This window comes from Empidonax traillii, unplaced genomic scaffold (genome assembly GCF_003031625.1).
Source record: "Empidonax traillii isolate 1590-97213 ecotype Southwest subspecies unplaced genomic scaffold, ASM303162v1 scaffold136:size1122602, whole genome shotgun sequence".
Lineage (NCBI taxonomy): Eukaryota > Metazoa > Chordata > Aves > Passeriformes > Tyrannidae > Empidonax > Empidonax traillii.
This window is the reverse complement of record NW_020955329.1, coordinates 1072708-1091742: the sequence shown is the minus strand read 5'-3', so window position 1 is coordinate 1091742 and position 19035 is coordinate 1072708.

Here is a 19035-nt window from a genome sequence, read left to right as displayed (position 1 = left end):
CTAATTCCCTTACTCCCTAGGAACTGTCATTATTTTATGTATTGACTAATACAGTTGTCTCAGGGTAAATTTCCCCTGAAATCGAAGTTTACTTCTTGCATTAGAAGTGAAGCCTACTCCCTTATATAAATGACAGACTCTTTTTATAACTTTGCATGTATTACAAGCAGTCACACTAGAAATTTATGGGGTTTTGTTGGTTTAGTTTCAAGTTTTTGTTTTTAATGAGGAATTAACTGTACTTTAGACTGAGAAAATTGGAAGGCCAAATACATATGTGATGATTTCAAGCTTTTTTTCTGAAAAAAATTCTGTTGAAACCTAAATGTATCAGTAACTAGAAAAGTTAGTGTCTCAGTTATCAGGAATATAATTCTCAAAGGCATTAATGCCAATAAAATGTTCGACTTTGTTTCCATTATGACTTTATGTAGGCTCAAACACTGAATGCAAATAGTATTTTTTTTTTTAAATTTATAGAAATTATAACAAATACTTTGGAATACAAAAAATGAACACATTGTTTAAGTAGGCATAGCATGTTGACTGGAAATACTCTTTAATACATTTTAAATATAAAGATGTAAGACCACCCATCTAGCACCCAAGCACCTCCACAAACTTTTTGGGGGTAAATCAGTTTCTAATTAGTATTGACTCTTCTCTCACGGTTTCCACTTCACAGCCCTCTTCCTTTATAACATTTATTCATGCCTCTTCTGCAATAACTACAGTACGTTTCGGTTTCTGTTGTAGTTTAGAATTTGATAAAGGAGCCTCTTAGTTCCTGCACTGGTTTGGGTTGGAGCGGAGTAAATTTTCATCACAGTAGTTGGTACGGGGCTATGTTTTGAATTTGAGCTGAAAATGGTGTTGATAGCACAGGGATGTTTTCGTTATTGCTGAGCAGTGCTAACACATAGTCAAGGCTTTTTTTGCTCCTCACCCCACCCCACCAGCAAGTGGGCTGGGGGTGCACAATGAGCTGGGAGGGGACACAGCTGGGACTTCTGACCCTAACTGACCAAAGGGACACTTCATACCATATGGCATCATGCTCAATATATGAAGCTGAGAGAAGAAGAAAGAAGGCAGGGATGTTCAGAGTGTTGGCGTGTGTCTTCCTAAGTCACCATTACACGTGATGGAGTCCTGCTTCTCTGGGGATGGCTGAACACCTGCCTGCCCCTGGGAAGTGGGTGAATGAATTCCTTGTGTTGTTTTGCTTGCATGCATGGCTTTTGCTTTATCTGTTAAACTGCCTTTATCTCAGCCCACTAGTGTTCTCACTTTTACCTTTCCAACTCTCTCTCCTGTCCCACCAGGGGGAAGTGAGTGACCAGCTGTGTGGGTCTGAGTTCCTGACTGAGGTTAAACCACAGCAGCTCCATAAACAAAAATGACTTATTGTTGGAAAAATTGAGACAGTAATTTTACCCACATGTAGAGGTAAATAGGGGCAAACATAAGACAGAAATCAAACAGGAAACTTATATTAATTTATTACAAATTTTCATCTTTATTAATTTGTATGTTCCACTTTCTATTGATACTGTTCTTTCTCATATATGTTGAAGTTTTTCTTTTACTTGAAGCCAGTTTGGGACTGAGTGACACCTTGGCTGCTAGTGAAAAACTTGAAAATGGAAGACAAGATCCAATCAGACAGACTAATTAGGGTATCCAGTCAGGGTAGAGCCTTGAATATTCACTGCACATTTTTTGGAAACACAGTACTGTGAAAATCTTTGCACTCAGGCTGATTGATGCAGCCTGCCAGCCAATCATCCTTAGTGATCAGTGTAAAATAATGAAAAAGATTAGAAAAGTAACATCCATGAAAGTTTCAGGAACTGCTTAACTTAAAAATCTAACACTCTTAAATAAACAATCTTGCACTAGCAACCATGTAATGTCTTGATTGAAAGACTGAATTTTATAGCAGTGCCTTGTTGTAATCATTTTCTTCAGTTCTGCAAGGGGAAACTTCATTCAGAGATCAGATCACACAGGCTGGGCAATAATAGAAAATTATAGAGGACAGCTGTGAGAATGGAAGACAAACACACCTGGTGGAAAGAAATCTCTTCTGGCTGTTTTACGAAGTAAAACCAAAGTGGATTGCTTTTACTGTTTGGATGTTGTTTGTCTGTGCTTACCAGGTGCAAACCCAGTACCCTTCTGGGTGTGCCCCAGTCAGGTGTCGATGGGGAGTCCCACCTTGTGCCTGTGCCTCTGTGCTGCCTAGTTTCTTCATTTGCATGATCTGGGTAGGCGGAAGAATATGTGCTGGTTTTGAATTCAAATATTAGTATCAAAGATCTGTGATATCAGCATGGCAAATTGAGCTGTAGGCATGTTATTTCTCATTGTGTCAGTAATACATCTTCTGCTTACCTTTGAACCATTCCCCCATATAGACTAAACAAGTATGGAAGAATAATTTCTTGTCCTTGCATTGGCTTCAAACCAGTCCAGTTACGACTGCAGTCACCCTTTTCATTTGAACACTTGATTTTTTCTGTCCTTATGGATATGCATGGAAAATAAGTACCGGACCTGTAGCAGGAAAGAACTGAAAGATGGATTGATCTTCCTGATATAACTGTTTGAAACTAGGGGGATGGAAAACTCCAAGATTTTCTCTTTTGGTTGAAGGAAGACAGCTGATGTCAGAAAACGTTACGGAAGCACAAGTTCAGCAGTAATGGCTAATCATAGATTTTGAAAGCTAATAATATGACTCACAGACATACCATGCAAGGAGCAACATGTAGCCATCCTGCTCATTTTAACTCTGAGCTTTCATACCCATAAAGAAAAGCAGAGTTCTAACCAGCAGTATCGGTGGTTCTCTAACCTGCCTTTCAGTGTTGCCTGTGCAGTGGGTAAGCAAAAGGCCAGCTGAGAATTTTATTCCGTATAATGAGAACACTTCATGATATACTTGATAGAGTCCTTGACAAGAGTGTTCTACAGAAGGAGTAGCTAAGTAGTAGCTGAAACATTGTGTTCTCGAAAGAGTAAATGCTTTGGTTCACTGCCAACTTTCTGTTTGATTACAAAGAAATTGGAAAGGGACATCCATCCAGGTCTAATAAAGCAGTTGTTCATTTCTTTCAGAAAATAATGAGCAGAAAAACTTTATTACAATAGATAAAACATTTGGCAATTTATGTATTTATTTGCATATCTGCAAGGCTTGTGGGTAAAATAGACACCTGCTAAATGTATGGTGTGACTGATGGTAAAAATTAGTTCTTTTCACAGGTTTGTTCTTTACAACCAAGCAGTCTTAAGAATTTTGCCATTTACATAACACAGTGTAAATTGTTTCACAGTAAATCTGCTTAGCAACTTTATTTATGGAAGAATGATGTGCATTTTCTATGACACCTAATACTTTGGGTTTTTATTTTGTCAAAATTGTTGTTTTACTCCCTTCTCCCCAATTATTTATAGTTAAGATCTGTTTAGGCACTTTGTCTGAAAGGTAAGTTTCAATAGGATCCTGTTATAGTGCAGATTTTTGTGTTTGAACTATTCATGTGTGGCACTTACATGCAATGCTTTTTATTTATTCTTTTTCTGTGGGCTTTCAGATGCAAAATGACATGAGATTTGGCCTTTTTAAAGTATTTAATTGCCAGGATGGTGAATCTGTCCTGGAAGATCGGGAGACTTCCATTAGAAGCTTTTTTCATGACAGTTTAGGCATACAACCATGCTTCCAGCTCTCCTTTCCACTGGTGTAGAATAGATTTATTATTGCATTGTGGTGAGATGCAGGGTTCACAATTAGGGTCTAGTTGGTGTAAACATGGGAAAAAAAAAAAAAAAAAAAAAGAAAAGACAATAATTTCCAATCTCTCTGGCCTCTGGCCTGGGGAAAATCTTTGCTTTTTCTTCCTATATGTGCTTCATAGTTACTGCTGCAGTACAGTTGGGGGATGTGCTTTCTTGTGCAAAACACTCTTGGAAGAACAAATTAACTGTAGCAACAGCTTTTTTAGCACTGTTTGGCTTCTTCTCCCCACCCTCTCCATGGGCAATTAGCTGATGTGTATGTACATACCAGTGGACATGAAGAGCCAGCCAGCCACCCACCCACCCCCATACAAATATGTTCTCCCTAGCCTGTTCTAGCCCAGAAATTTCTGGGCTTTTTGTTGGATACTTACTTGCCTTTTCTTTCTACCTCTGTGCTTTCTAGCAAGTTTCTCTGTTTTCGTGGTTGGTCACTGAATAAGTTAACAGTGGGGTTCTTTGGCTGTTGTGAGCTGACATCCCCCGGTTCTTGTTTTTGTCGTTTGCCCTTCTGACATTGACATGGCCTTTTCCAAGGGCTTCTGAAAGTCTATAGCGAGTAGCCAGCTCCTCACTGGTACTTTGTGTACCTGTCCTCAGGGAAGGCTTATCCTCTGGAGTACTGAAGAATTCAGTTCTGCCTAAGAAATTATTCATGCAGATTTTGCAAACTGCTCAGAGCTTCAGGTGGAGGTTGTAGTGGGAATGCTGTGCCAAGAAAAGCTTCTGACCACTCTTAGTACAGACAAGAAGGGTTTTCCTTCTTTCCTTTTACACTATTCAGGTCTTTTTGCTAATGTTTACTCATGGAAAGAGCCTCTTCTTTAAAAAAGTGAGGAATTCTGTCAGAGGCTTCTTTTTCCTCAAGAGGGTGAATTAACCAGTGCTAAGGTCAATGCGGTTCTGCATTACCGCATGTAGCCAAATGATAAACTGAAAAGCCAGACTGGTCCTTCTAAACCACAGTCAGCCCTAGGACTACTTGTTTTAGGCAGGTGAGACTGCATGGTTACATGGATCCCGGAGAATGAGGTCCATGCTGCACTTTTTTTCAACAGTCATCAGTTGTTTTTAATTAACAAGAGGATTAGATGATTTGTGGCTCTGAAAATAGGGTGTTAGTTTAAATTTCAGAGGTACTTGGTGCACATTACAATTTTTACCCCTATTTTCTTTGTTAATTTAGGCATGTCACTTTAACCATAGTGTTAACTACCTCAAAGACTATTTTCTCTGTGTCAGCGCTGCATTGCCTGGAGCTGCTTTCTTTATCACAATATTCAATCGCCTTGTAGAAAACAGTTCCTAGGAAAGAAAAATATCTTTACTTTGCTCCTACTTTACTGACTTCTACAAAACTGACTGGGAGTCCAGCGGTACAAGAGCAGGAAGTCATGTGCAATGCTGAGGAACTGTTTTCTGTAGAAAGAGAATACCTATTGAAAACAAAATGAAAAAGACCATACATGCCATATTAGTAAGGCTTTGCTGCAGGAGGTGATTTTGTGGTGTAAGCATTATGTCTGAAATATTTACTATCACTGTGGACACAAGTTGAAATTTAGGCAGAATTGGCTTAGACCTGCATTCCTGAGTTGTAATAACTGTACCTATGTTTGCAGATTTAAAATGTGAAACATTTTTGGACATGGCATGGTTCTCCTGTTTAAGAGAAAATGCACAATGGACAAGAAAAGATATAGACTTTGCACCAGATATTTTCTCTGCTTCTCCTGTTAAGCTGGCAGTTTTCTGGCCACAGAAAACATCAAAGTGAATTGAAGTCACTAGTTAGGTACAGAAATATGGAAGCATTGCTTGTGTGGAGAATGATCAGAAAAAAAAAAGAAACCCCTAGTCTACTGAGGTGTCTATCTACTTAGCTCCAAATTCAAAATGAGGGAGGGGAGAAAAACCTCTTCCAATTCATCTTAATAAGACGACCATAAGTTGGCAAGTCTTTATTTTTATTACTCTGTCTACTCCAGCATCCTCAGCTAGGAGTCAAATTGTTGCCACAGAAACATCCACTTTTCTTGGTCTTGTTCCACTCTCCTTCCAGTATTAGCTTGAGGACTCAATACAGGACTAATCTAAAGGGAGAAAAAAAGCATTAAGCAAAGCAATAAAAATAATTAATCTAAGTTTTAAAGAGATATTTCCCTCTTCTTCTGCCATTCCTTTGCTACAAATGTGCAAACATTTTTCCCTGCAGTGGGAGGCTGAGAGGTGCTATTTGCTTTACTGGAATATAGCTTCCCCCCGTCCTCTCCTCTCCAGTCTATTTGCCCCAGTCTTAAGGGCTGTCATCAAGGACTGCCTTATACGTTACTGGAGTTCACTGTTGTTGAAAGCTAATCTTGGTATCAGCTAAAGCCATCAAATCAACCATGTGCAGCTGTGCAGTGAGTCTGGGAGGACTCCACTCCAAGTTCTTCAGCCTTTTTAATTTTTATCTTTTGGTCTTGTTTTGTTCATGACATATTTATGACCAGTGGGGTTGAGATGAAAAGTCTTTATATACACACATGAAAAAATCGGTGCTATACTAGTTTTTCTTTTTTCTTCTAATGATATTTCATTCCAACAAGCTCTCTCTATCTAGCCAGGGTTCTGCTTAATTAGATATTTAAATGATTGGAGCAATGCTGTTTCTTTAACTCCTAACTGCGACAAACACATACGAAACATACTGTTGGCGGCATTTAATCAACAGCAGTCAATTTATCATTTTCACAGTTTTACTGAGTGGTTATGAATCACTAAAATCACAGGTATTGTAGATGCAGCGTTGTGGCACTATCATTAACAAATATACAGTGCACAGAGGGATGACTTGGTAATTGAGTGGGACTAATAAGAATACATCATTTAGCTGTGTGTGACAAACTGTGCCTCAAAACACAACCATGGAAAATTCACGTTTTGCTTAATAAATAAATTACACAGCCAATGTATTATACATAATTTGTGTCCTCATGGATTTGAATGATGTATAATGCATAGTTCAAGTCATTTATTTATTAAGACTAACTATATATATTGTAGGTGGGGAATTTTAAACTCTAGAGTAAGACCTGCATAGGTAACTGTTACAACTACTGAGTTTGATTGGGCAGCAAATGAGGCTGTGCATTTGGGGAGCTGCAAACACAGGCAAGTGTTTCTAATGTTACAAGCTCCAGTGTGTTTATAAACTTCACTTTCCTCCATTAATTTGAGGGATAAGAGGACTAAAGTTGAAGCTTCACTGGAGAGGTATTCTACTTATTCAGCAATGGAAAACAAAGTATTTTCTCAATAAAAAGGAAATACTGATTGCGGCAAGGAGCTTTGCTGCATTGGGGTAATAATCAACACTTCTCTAATGTTTTGGAAGAGGCAGTTTTACACTTGTGGGCATCTAGGCTTGTTTGCCAATTCAAAGAAAACAGGAAATTAAAAAAAAAATATTCTCTTGAGCATCTTGGATAAGCAATAAATGAATATTTGACCTACTGATGCTTTCAAAATAATTTTCAATAGGTGCTCTAAAGTTTTTTAGCTAATATTCTCTGCATTTGGTCTATGGCATTCTGTTTCAAGACTTTTCACAACTCTCTATTTAAACTACCATTTCTTCCTGGTTCCTCTGGTTTGTTTGTTTCTTTGTTTTCATGGTGTCTAGCAACTCTGATTTAATTTCAGGAAATATTTGTCTTCTTCTACAAGATTGACTGAGGTGTAATATTTTGTAGGACCTTTCTTAAAGCATCTGAAGTTGAATAAATTCTGGAAAACTAATTTTTTAAAATGAAACTGGTTTTATTTTAAAATATCATTACTGCTGAGAATCTCCAACCAAAAGGAAAAAATAAGTACTAAATAAATAGCTCTTATTAAATTGAATTGAACAGCAGTGAACAACCATTATTTCAGCTTCACATTGAACAGTGTATATAGAGCCAACAACTTCCACCTTGAGTTTCCCCTGAAACATTACCTACAGACTGCATAAATCTGCATGTAAACAGGTTTTTACAGGAAGACTAGAACAGACCTTTTTCTGGCATTGGCAGAAAAGGTTAGCTTGCTAAAAAAAATATGCCGTATGAAACCACCATAAGTTTCCTAGGCTAATCTGTTAGAGGGGGGAATACTAGCCCTGGGAATAGTGTTAAGGCTTTTTTTTCCTCAGCAGATAATTATTTAAAAACCCCAGCAAAACAACAAAACAAAACAACCTTACTCCAAAATCAAGTCAGTAATTTTTTTGCCTTTTTTTTTTTTAATCACATATTTGTAACCAATTCTGAAACCTTGCTGTGATTTAAAGTTGTAGAAGCTTTATCCAGATCTGAATTTCTTTGACACTGCAGAGGTGTTTGAGATTTCTGTTCTACTTTTGGAGAAAAGCCCCCAAAAAACCAAACCACCAGATTTAACTCTTTCATTGAATTATGTTTTGACTTAAACTTAAAACAAACTCCCCGAGAGGGAATCTTCAGTGAATTTGCTTTGAGCAAGCCAAGGCTGAGTCACTCAATACACAACCCTGAGTTAGTACAGATGGGGAGGTAGTAACAGACAAAAGTTGATTGTTTCTGGTAAGTTATCTTTTAGGTTTGGGATGTTACTGCACTTAAAATTTAAAGTGAACAGAAATAATGGAAGCTGGATAAAGGAAAGGCAAAATGGTAGAGGACCAAATTTCTTCATATAGTTTCCTTTCCCAGGCATAGTTTCCTTTTATTTTGGAGCTACAAAGCAATGTGTATCAAGTTTTGAATCCTACCTGACAGGCAGCCTTCCACAGCATGTTTAACACTGCCTTGGGTGGTGCTTGCTTAGCTGTTGACACAGTCCAAACTAGGAGTACAATGCTTCACATAAGGAGGTATGATAGCTGTTAATTCTCCATTAATTTTTTTCATCCTTAAATATCATATTTAAATATCATAGGAAGATATTCAGTGCAGGTAATTTCTCCTTTTTTAAAAACTTGGGTTTGGTCACTAAACTTCAGCTGAAGCCATAACATAGACGTGGTAACATCCTACCATCTGCTTGTTCAAAGAGCACCACTCCAGGAAATACCTTAATATCTATGAGAATATCAGCTTCACATCAAAAGTGAAACTAATGCAAAGCTTAAATCTATTGATCCATTGTAAAGTATGACTAAATGGATAATGTGATTTTCCTAACTTCCCAGAAAATACGAGCACAAGGCCTTTGAAAATTTCACAGTTTGGCTTCATATTGTATCGGCCCATAGATGTCATTGATTTGTTGGTTTTTTTTCAACAGGGTTGTACCTTACTTGAGAGCAGGCTTTTCATTTTCTCTGTCTGTGGGATCAAGATGATCTTACAGTTGACTGTGTAGCTGGCAACTTAAATTCAAACTGAAGCATGACTATATTTGTCAATAATTCAGTAGAGACTCTAGCCACTAACTCTTCCCTGATATGTATCATCAATGTTTTGTTGTCTTTCTTTTGGCCCTACTGTTCTCTTTTCTTCTTTCTTTCTCTTTGCTAGAAAGCCACCAGTGCTGAAACTTCTAGAGAAATGCTACTAACCAGCACTTGTCTTGAAATCTTTCACTTGATGAGAAAGAGCCGAAGTGTTAAATTTTCAGAGCCCCAAAATACATCAGTGTGAGTATTATACACACTAATCCAGCCTGGTGAAACTAGCCTGATACTCTCAAGCAATGGGGTTGGGTTACAAAAACTCTGCATGCCCTGGCAATAAATGTGGTGTGAGGGTAAATGACTATTGGTCTCAACTGTCTGTGAAAGAAATGAGTGAAAATGTAGCATGCCAGTAAACTTACTCACCTTCTTTTCCAATATTTTTGGACAGCTTTCAGCTGCATCTGTCTGCTTCCTCCCAACTCTTTTCAAAGAAAATAGCGAGAGTCAGGGTAAGACATGGAATTAATTGCAATGCATAGTCCCCTCTTTTAATGCTTGTAACAAGCCAGTGAGCACTGAAAGGACCCTTGGTATAATAATGTGTAAAAAAAATATATACTGATTAAGGCTGCTGGGTAATAAAACGTCCTTGGTATAATTTGAGTCATTTCTCTTTGTGGTTCTGCTATTAACTCTACAAGAGCCAGTGCCTGCATTTTGGTACACTGCCTTGTTACTCTAGGCTTTCTGATCCCCCAGAATTAAACTTATGCTAACAGGACTGCAAGATAAAAATGCAGGCACAGGGATGGTTAGGCCCCTGTGGTCACCAAGATAAATTAAATAATTTAAATTGACCTAGGGGCCTGTGTGTAGAATAATCCTCCACTTAGATGACCCAGTGATTCTTAACTCATTTCTAAGTCTGTATCCAGTCAATGTGAAAGTGTTAATGTTCCTGTATCACAGTACACTGATTACACTTATCTTTTTCATACCCAATAACCAGAGACAATGATTATATTATTCATAAGATATTTTTACCTGAAGTAATAAAGCATGCAGCTTTAGTTATTATTTCCTAATCTTTTTTTTTTTTTTTTTTTTTAACTGTACCTTTTTCTCCAGCCCCAGGGATAACCCTACAATTTATATTAAAAAACATTCTTTCCTTGCACACCTTTCTTTTTTTATCTCTGTCTATGCAAAGCTGGTATAATTGTGTCAGCAATGTGGTGTTTATGTGAACATTGTTGTGCCTTTCAGGGGATACTATTCCTGCAGGGCTGGCCAAAACACCCTTTCTTTATAAACTGAAAAATAAAATTGGAGAGGGGTAATGTGTGAGAAAGAGGCTTATATCGGCACGTCTTCTCTTACCTTAATCAGGTAATACACAAGGCAAAAATGTCTGACATGTCCACAAACAGTTACTGTGCTGCCCGCCATATGCTACCCTAGCATTCCAGATGGACGGAGAATCTGTGAAAGTCATGTTTCATGAGCATTCCCTTCAGGCTCCCTGGAACCTCCAGGACACAGCTGGAGAGATGTATGCACACACCAGTGCAGCAGTGTGGGGGTCTGTGTATGTACGTGTGGGAGACAGAAAGAGCAATAGATGTTTGGTAGGCAATGAAGCTGGCTCTAAAAAAATTTTGAGACAACTAAAGGGGAGGGGGAGTGATGTGGAAATATTGCATTTGACTTCATGTGGCATGCCAAGAAAATTTCCAAGTGGGATTTCTAGAACTCTTTTGCTCTCAAATTCACCAATATATGAGACTTTATTTCATTTCCAAGGGTGACACCACATATTATGCCACAGAATGATGGTAAGAATGTACAGGCAAGCAATGAATGGGTCTAATCCCTGCCTCACATAAAAGCTGAAGGTAAAGGGAAGCTCCCAATCTTTCTGCAAGGCCATTAGCAAAAATTTTGTTTATATTTAAATAGCACCATCCCAGGATTTTTCTGTCCTGGGACTTTCAGTTGTGTTATGATGTCCTAATTATGGTTCTTGAATCAGGCACCGGAGGAAGATTTTTATCTGACCACAGGTATTTGAATATAAGTTGTGTTTAACATGACTGCTAGGAGTTGTTTGTTCTGCTAAAATCTACAATTGAATGAGTTTGAGTTAGCCAAAACATGGCTAGAAACCTGACCATTAATCTGCTTGACCCCGGGAACATGTGGCAAAAAGCTTAAACCAGGTCTCACTGCACCACCACTTTTTTGAATGCTATAGCATTCATCTCTGCTCACCCTCCAGGTGGCTTTAGGAGGTCTGCTTTCCCCACAGCCTTTTCCTTTCTCTCGTTTTCTTTTTCCTTCCTGTGCACAAGCGCTTGGAGTCCATCTTAGCCTTCCACCAGAAGGGTGGCCAATCAGAGGAAGGTGTACTCCTCCACCTGCCCTCCTTTCCCAGCTGTGCTGCAAGACAAGGCAAGGGAACCCCCAGTTTTATCCTAGATGGCCTAACACATAAGCAAGAGAGCGCTCAGTTGCTGCTGAACATGACTATGTCTCTATGTATAGGGCTATCTTTCCCTTTCATTGCAGGTCTAAAATAGATGGATGGCTATCTGTGGGAAGCTGTAGAAAGACACCTGCCTCTTTAAGTTATAGTTATTTCCTATGATGTACTTGAATCCCATAATTTGCTGGAAAATAGTGAACCACTTTGATGGCCATAACATTAAATGAAGCTTAAGCTAATTGAAATTTTGTGGCCAAAAATAAGCCTTTTGTTGAAAATTTCCCAGCTGACTATGTTCTTAACAAGTACCATAATATTGAAAAACATGCACTTGTTGTGTGACTCAGTGCGAGCCCTTACCACTTCACACATAGTCTTGTCTTTTCAAATGATAGTGTTTTTGCAGTTGCTGTTAACTTAAAGGCAAAACACATCTTTGTATCATGCAGATAACATCAGTGATGTTTGTGAGGTTATGATCAACATGGGAAGCCTGATTGACCACAGTAAGTTTCTGTATAAATTGTAGGAAAAAAAAGTGAAATCCTGACCTGTAAAATAGTTGTTGCCTTTCCAAAATAAGAAATACAATAAATCTATTTAAATACATCACTTACATCAACTACCCTCAGTTTCTATTATGCTGGGATGCTCACAAAGCTTGTCATTTCTTCTTTCACCCATTCATGGGTGGAAGGGGGCTCTCTGGACTTTGTAGGTACAAATGCTCCTACGCACAGAGAATTTAAATATTTTTTTCTTGGCAGCAAGCTCAAACATCCACATTTGCACTACAAGTAACCAGGTTTTACTCAGGTTTTAGGCAGCACTGGGAGAGCCCTGTGCATACCAAGACCTCACTTCCTCTGGTGGGAAGATGATGCTGGTGGGAGTAACAGCTTATGGATGGCTTTTCACTCACCAGGGGGGAAATAGTCCAAAACGAGAAGAAAAAAACACCCCATAAAAGCTCTAGTTCAGAGCTGGAGTTGGGGGTAGAAGGAGAAAGCTAAGTCAGTGAGGCAGAGGCTGGTATGAGAGCACTGCATGTTTTGGCTGCCGTGACCCTGAGGGCATCCACAGTCCTTCCTGTCCCTGCCCACCCCCTGGCTTTCCGCTACCCTTCCCAAGCCCAGATCTCCATCTCAGCCCCTGTGGTCAGCCAGTCCATGCCCCAGTGGTGCTGCAGTAGGGCCAGTCTCCAGCTCCCCACAGCCTGACCCTGCCCAACTATGGCCCCTGAACCAGGTCTACCCAGAGGCACATGGCTTGTACCAACCTTTTCCCAGAAAGGTGCCTGGTGCCCAGGGATGGGAATGCCCTGGTATTCTTGGCTGCCCAGCCCTGCCCTCACAGACCTCCATGGAGATCCTCCACCTTCCTGGCCCCCTGGGAGCCCTGGCCACCCCATATACATGCCAATATTAATTTGTCTTTAATTCTGTACAAAATCAACATGCACTTCCACACAGATATTGCCAGCTGACATAGGAATGGAAAGGTAATATCCTGGCCATTTGTTTCTGTATCTTGATCATATAAACAGAGATATTACTTAGAGACTAAAAAAAAAAAAAAAATCCACTGAAAAAAAAAAATCAATGCGATTTTCCATTCGTTCTCATCAGAGAGGAAAAGGCCTTGGCCTCATCCCCAGTAAGTTTTGCCCCCACAAGGCACTGTAGTCTCTGCTTTCCTTCCTTCCTTCCAGAGCTATAAATTAATATCTCATCATTGACCATAATATGCCCTGTAACTCTGTTTATTATTACAGCGTATTTTAGACAGGTGGTAAGTATTGGCACTTTTTATTATGCTGATAAACAATGTCGGACTGCCAGGTGAAATGTGTTATTGGCGTGATTTCTCACGTCCCTGTAGCCTCCCATGGATTTCTGCCTGGGCTGAGGGAGCACAGAGTTCCAGCAGCTCTGCCTTTTGCAACGCCTCAATCCCCTCTCCTGAGGGGATCAGCCGACGGCTGTCACTCCTCTGCGATTCACGCTTTCAAGGGGTGTAATGCCACAACCAAGCACAGCTCTTAGGAAACCAAGCACAAATACAAGCATCTTCCCTTGCCTCTGGTCCTCATTTCCCTCATGAATGCTGCTGCTCTCTCCAATCCATTCCCCTTACTGTGCCGCAGCCTCGCAGGTCCTGCCCTCCTGAACTGCTGCTGTTTCTGAGATCTAGACGGGGAGCTTGGCTTGAGGTGACCAGGAGACATGGATATATTTGGCTATTTATTGAAAAATCCTTAGGTTCACCTACTCTCTGCTACTTACATGATGCTGCTGACATGTATCAGGTTCACACATAGTGCTCACACATACGTGATATAGCCTCAAATGTATCAGAGTCTTTCTCGACTGTCTTTCAATCTCTCCTCTTGCAGCATTGCATCTATTTACCGGCTTTTCTTCTCAGACACCTTGCAGTATGTCACAGAAGGTGTGTGTCTGTGTAGTATATCTATGTGGAGTGCTGTGGGGAGATACCTGAGTGAGGTTCAGACACCTGGGAGCAAATTCACCTTGATGATGCTGGTGGCACTTACACTGTTATGTTGCTTTCAGTACATATATTAGCTTGGCTATGTTTTCAAAGCATGAACTGTATATACAAGTGTTCCGTGTCCTGTCTGGCAAGAACAGCAGCCATGTTTCCTCTGCAACCCTCATGTCCAACTAAGAGATAAATGTAAAGAATTTTACGCAGCTTATTTATAGTCCATTTTTTTCCCCACCTGCAAACCATGGGCACTAAATGAAAAAACATGAAAAGAATATTGCTTTCAACTTAACTTAAAGAGTCAAATGTTAAAAAATGTCAGGATTTTGGTTGTTGATACTTCTTTGTTCTTGTGATATTATTCTTTGTTCTCTTCTTTGTGCATATACAGTCATTCATGACCAAAGTGTGCCATTTTTTCCTGCCTTTACAGATTGAATCTAAGTTCTGTAATCAAAAGGGCTGTGGTAGGGATGTAGTCAGAGAGTTAAAAGGTCACAGGAAGGAAATGGTGGTATATGATTACTGAATTTTGTTTTAGCTTATTTTAGCAAAAATAATTTTGGTTTTCATAGGGGAAAATCACCTCTCCCCTCTCCTTTCCTGGCCTCTCCCCTCCTTTCCTGTCCTCTTCACAAAGAAGATTATTTTAGGAAGTACTGAAAAACACCCAAAGGATAATACAGTAATTGGTCACAGCCATCATGGCTCCATGTGAGGCAAGTCCTGCTTGCCAAGTCTGAGTTCCTTGTATGACAAGGTAACCCACGCAGCTGATCAAGGGAAGCCAGTTGGTAGAACCTTTTAGGATTTCAGCAGAGGCTTTGAGACCATCTCTCATAGGATCCTTCTGGACAAAATGTCCAGCATATAGATAGATATGCACATCATGTGATGAAAATTGTTGTAGGTGAAATTCAATGTTGATTTTAACTGCTTCATGTGTTTTTGTGGCATTTCAGATTTCTTTAATAAATACACCATCTACTGTCACTGTTCAGGCGGGTAAAGGAGTAGAGTAGGTACGCAAAAGTGAGCAAGACTTAGGATCTGTAGTCACAGAATTCTTTTCCCATAGTTTGTGGCTATGAAGACTGTAGGGTGTCACCAAACTCATGTCTCCACATTGCTGTGTGGGACAATTAACTCCTAGGTCACCTTGCCCTGTTTCAAGACAGAGGATTTACTTTAGTACTCATCCATACCATTTACTTTTGTTGCAGTGGCTACAGTTGCGGTAGTTATTGAGTTTACAAGAGCCAATACTTTGGATAATAAAAGTTACCAACTTATCAAGTGAAATACTGAGCAAGGGATAACACAGTAAGGTAGCTCATGTGGTCTCCTGTCCTAGGTGCACCTCCTTTGTTTGTGCTATACAAGTGACCCTGAGTGAAGGGAGGATGGGGAAAGGGCATGGTAGCAGGTTTGGAATGGAATATATTATGTATGTATCATGCAGTCTCTTAGTGGAGATTTGCAGGGTCTGAAAGCCTCTGTCCAGAGGCAAAGCTGCATACTGTTTTCCTGGGACAACAAAGTACAGTAGTAATCTTAATTGATCATAAAAAATGCTGAGACCCTCATGTAATATGACATGCTAATTAAAAATACAGAAAGAAAATTCAGCCCTAACTCTTAGATCTTTCCATAACTGGGGGAATTCTGCATTTTACTCCATCTGGGCATGCTGTATGCTTAGGGGAGAAGGAGGAACTGATCTGTGCTACCATTTTGTCACCTCCTAGCACTTGTCCATGGTATTATGGAGACATTCTGGTGAGGGATACAGTACCCTGAATGTGAAGTTCCCTGATAACTGGGTGGCTAAAAGCTAGATCTGGATTTTTATGCCAGCGGCCATCTCTATTTAAAATGCAAGATAAATTAATCTCCTCCCTCAACATTATCAGAATCCCGCAGATGGTGTTATTATAAATAAGTTCTGTTTATCTAAAAGTATTAGCATTTAACTCTAGGAGGAATGGTTGTTGTCATGTATGGTTCAGATCTTTAAAGATGCTAGGGGTTCTTTTGCCTCCAGCAAGATGCATATACAAAATGATAATATATACACTTGCTTTACTGGAATATACACCCTCTTCTATGCACTTATTTGTGAATATTTAGCTGACCAACTGAAAGTTGAGGAAGGAAGAAGTGTTAATCACAAGTGTGAAAATAACATTCATGAGAATCATTTAGGCTAAAGCTACCATACCAATGCTCATTATCATAGGTCAATAATTAATAATTGAGACAAAGAATGATCTTGTTGCATAGGAACATAAGGGTTAAGAAATCATTTTAAGTACGGCGAGTTAGGATAGGTAGTTTGGGTGAAGATGGGGTTGGTAATGAAAAACCTCCTGAAGGAAACCAAGCTATAATCAATTTTTAGACACTTCTGTAAAAAAAATTAGGTAATCCAATCAACGAATGCAAACAGAGCCATTTGGTTAGATGACCAATTACACTGGGGCAACAGTGACTCATTAATATTTGTGCCATATGTTTATGAAGTATCCAAGGGCTACATTAAGCAAACTTGAAGCAACTGGGATTTAACAGGTAACTCATGGAGAGAGAAAAAAAAAGGCATGGAGAATTGATTAACTTTATTCACTGGGAATGGTATGCCTCCTTTTCCGAACAAAGTCATACTCAATGTCCTTGCCCTACTATATTAATGATGGACTTTGTGTCTATATTTTGCTCTGAATCATTTTGGATAACTCAGGTTGATGAGCTTTCTGTTTTCCTTGAAATGTAGTCTGTGTTCCTAAATTAAAAGAAATGTAAAGCTCTCTACATTTATGCAGTCATTAATTAACCCGCAACAACTTAGTGGCACCAAGGGACTGAGTGTGTTAAAAATAGACATCAAAGTCAATGACAACTTTGACTAACTTTTCTGGGTTTTTGTCACTAAAGCACTTAACTGTATTTAATTGAACTGGCTACCTGAAATCATAATGATGTAGTATTATATATTAAGACCGCCAAGGCTTTCGTTGGTCTTATGCTTGTTGCTCTCTTTAGCCCACTTCATATTTAATGCTCTGTACTGTACCTATACTCCAGGTCTCAAAACAATTCTGAGAATCAATGTTTTTTAGAAAACTCCTGTGTAGGTAGGTGATTCAGGGATAGGGAAAACTTGTTTCTATGTTCACAGTTGTTTTCTTCCCTTTTGGAACTAAAAGTGCTGAATTGGAGAAATTGAAGTTCAAACCATGGTTGTGGTCGTGATGTTTGGCGGTCAGGCAGTTTAGTGTTTAGAGGCACAGAGAGCCATGGGTGAGCTTTTTGGCAAAGGAAAATTCCCAAGCAGAGATAATCCAAGGTCAAATGTTGGAAGTTGAAAGTACAAGCTAGGAAAGGAATTCTTTGTCAGGGTTTTATTTGCTGCCATCATAACTTGGGGAGGAGGAGAGTCTGTTTGACTAGCTCTCTTCATAGATACTGATGACTTGTTACACCTCAGAGCTCTGATTTGATGCTAAGGACACCCTCAGATTCATTACATAAATTCTTAGCTATTATTTCTTTATTATATGCAAAACCAGCCATTTCGATAATGTGAAAGCACTTTGAGCTTAGCCTGTGCTTAAGACCCAGTAGGACTCATATGCTATCTGCACCTAGGATTTAATGTGGTAGAGATTCTTTGAATGCATTATACTGCTCAGAAATTATAATATGGAAGTATTTATTCTTCTTTTGCCTTATTTAATATAGGCAGTTCAGAGTGGCCTACTAGGATGTGGGAGAATCAAACTCCAATCTGGTGAAGGAACGACTCAAGGCTTGATTTCTTATGCATTTTGACATCCAGGGAGTGCAACATGGCCCCAAAACTCAATGGGAGAGAAAGGAAAAGATTCAGTCTGGAGTCAAGCCCCTAAATTTGTCTGAAGAGCAGGTTTTATGCCAATTCTTTCGCTTATGAACACAGTTCACCTGAGCTGTCTTTTTTTTGAGGGACACACCATCTTCTTTGCATTCTATCTGTAGCTGTCAACTGGCACTCTACTCGTAGTTGGCATTTCCATTAGGTGCCAAGGTTAATCACAAAAATAGCAAAGACAAAGTTTACAGTGCCAAGTCTAACTCCTTATGTGAATCTAGCCCAGTTTGTTTTTTGCCTAGAACTAATAAATACAACAGAAGTCTTCAATGGGTTTCATAGGGGCTTTTTGACTACTTCTTTTCCCCTCTACTATGGACTCTCTCTGTTCTAAAACAATTTCACAGTCTATCAGACTTCACTTCTAGGAAAACTTTTCAGGGAATAAATCTACATTTCACTTCTTCTTAAAGTGAAATAATGCATCACCATGCCTAGAGTTCTGTATCCTCATTCCAGCCTCATGACTGTAATATTTTTCCCTACTGTAAAGAATAATTCTTTAGTGTTGACACACTTCAATCCACCAGATGTCAGCTGTTAGGACTTTCTGCAAAGTGAGATCATGTTCTTTCAGGCCTGTTTGTGAGTCAGCTGAAAGGACTCTGCAGTGCTGGTGAGGAGGGCCTTATTTTCCTTCTGCGACAAAATTGCTTTCTTCCCAATTAAGACAGTGGAAAATTTTACTTTATTTTCATTGTTGCAAAATAGAGAACAGGAAAAGAGAAATTTGATTAGAACCTCCTATGTGCAATGGTTTTGCCCTGAATAGTCTGACAAGTAACAAGCAAAAAGTAAATTTTTTTCTGTTAAATTAATTAATTGCTTTCATGTTCCTGTAAAACAGTAAAAGCTGAAGTAAGAAAGATGAGCCACCAACAAATAATGGAATTTTATCATTGCCCATAAAGAACAATATAT